Genomic DNA, 2041 nt, shown 5'->3' with positions numbered 1-2041 from the left:
CCTCTTCGCGGGCATTCTCTACGTATTCAGCTAAAAGAGCTTTAGGCGTTTTTCTGTCAGTAGAAATTTTGGCCCTGAGCTTCTCAAAAAGATCTTATACATCAACGTCGCCAGGTCCAGAAAACTCTCCGATGTCTGTTTTTTTGTTGCATGGGTTAACACGACCGCCGATATCGATTGTCTTGTAATGCGTTCGAGCGTCTCAATTGCTTGTAAATGGTAAGAGTTTGGTTTGCTGCCGCCGAGTTTGAAGAAGTAAAGAAGAAACACCGTGGCCTCTGGCATTATAGCTTGATGTATAGCATTGCAAATGCTATTGTCCGTAAATCTCATTTTGCTGTCACCCAGGCCGGGCGAAACTGAGCTTAAATGGAACAGTAACGCAATGGTCTCTGCTGCCGAACTCACGTGTGTACATGACGACGTTCTATGTTACAGACTAAAAGAGGCAAATTACTAATAGAACAACTAAGTTTACAGCGTTCCCCGTACCCCTTTGCTTGGTTTTCCTTCCTTGGCCATAGTACCAAACGTTCGATTCATAGTTTTTGTTTTTCCCATGCCGGTCTGTCCAGCTGCAATTAACTGAATATGCCTATATAGCGACTGCTTTTAGGAATAAGTTTCTCTGCATCGGCAGCAAGGTCACAAAGATTAGCAGGCTCTTCCGAAGTCGGAAAATTCTCCAGTTCGACGACTTTTTTCGAAGATTTGGGCTTCGCGGCAGGTTGACGACTTCCACTTTCGTCATCGGCATGAGATGCGATCGACAAGGAAAACGCCAAGGTTGGGGTTAACCGGCCCGGTTTGTCTTAAATTTCTGCGTGTACCGTGATCAATTGTGCGTTATTGCTCTGTTGTATAATTACCCAGGACTTTCTGCGGCTTTGTTTACCACGGGTGTATCACTGCAGCCCCTTAGTAAAGATGCAGTCCCGTATAAGAATTGTACTATCCCGTATTTTCGTATCTTTTGCGTGAGTAAAACGCACCGAAACGCTAAAGAAATCGCGTTTTAGTACTTCAAATAGTACATTATCGGGGTCGTTGGTTGTAGTGAAGGACGTGTACTACCTTGTAGCGCACTTACTCTACGTCAGTAGCACCCCGCATAATAATAAGGAAATCGTCTTGAAGATTTTTAAAACTTTCTTGAAGATTTTAAAGTTCCCTTGACGTTTTTGAAATTGTCTTGACAATTTTTAAAATTGCCTTGATGACTTTTGAAATTGCCTTGACGACTTTTAAAATTGTCTTGACGATTTTTAAAATTGTCTTGATGATTTTAATACGGGAAATAGTGCCGTAAGAATAGGTAGTACACGTCCTTCACTACAACCCACTTTTTGAGTACTTCGCAAAGTTTTTTAGCGATAGAGCGCCTAAATCAGCCGTTGGCATCGATCTTTTCGTTGATCGATTTCTCCTCTTCTGCACCAGCTTCAGGCAGTCGACTAAATTTTTCGCAGAGAAGCAAGATAGAGAAAGCCATGTAGGTTCTTGGAGAAGCTGTTCGGTTTTTTTCAGCGAGTTAGCGACGGTTTATCGCGTATGCGTTTCCCGAACGTACAAGCGCGCGCGCAATATGGCTTCTTCACTCGATTTTCACCAACTAGCTCTCCAGTCTACCTGTCGAATTTGCGGAAGCGTTTTCTCCTTTCGAAGGCCAAGAAAGCACGTCTGTTCCGGGCTTGCAGTGCAACTCCAGGGTGCTTTTGGAGTCGACGTCTCTCGAGACGACGCCGATCGTGCTATCTGCCACAACTGCAGCAACGTCGTGGCGCGTTGGGAAGCGGCTAAAAAGAGAGAAAGCCGTTCCGCTCTCTGCAGAAGCCCCTCGACTGGCCAGATCACACGGAAGAAGACTGCAGTGTCTGCATAGCATTCCAAAAAAAATCAAGAGGAGGCAAAACCATCAGTGCTGCTAAACGTCTCAAGGTATTCGCTGTAGAAATTCCATCAATGATGCTCATGTCAATTTGCATAGGTCTCTGGACGCGGTAGACCAAAATCAATCAGTGCTGATGCACTCGAGGCAGTT

This window comes from Oscarella lobularis, chromosome 11 (assembly GCF_947507565.1).
Source record: "Oscarella lobularis chromosome 11, ooOscLobu1.1, whole genome shotgun sequence".
In the NCBI taxonomy this organism is placed as follows: Eukaryota; Metazoa; Porifera; class Homoscleromorpha; order Homosclerophorida; family Oscarellidae; genus Oscarella; species Oscarella lobularis.
Note: the sequence above shows the minus strand (reverse complement) of the source record.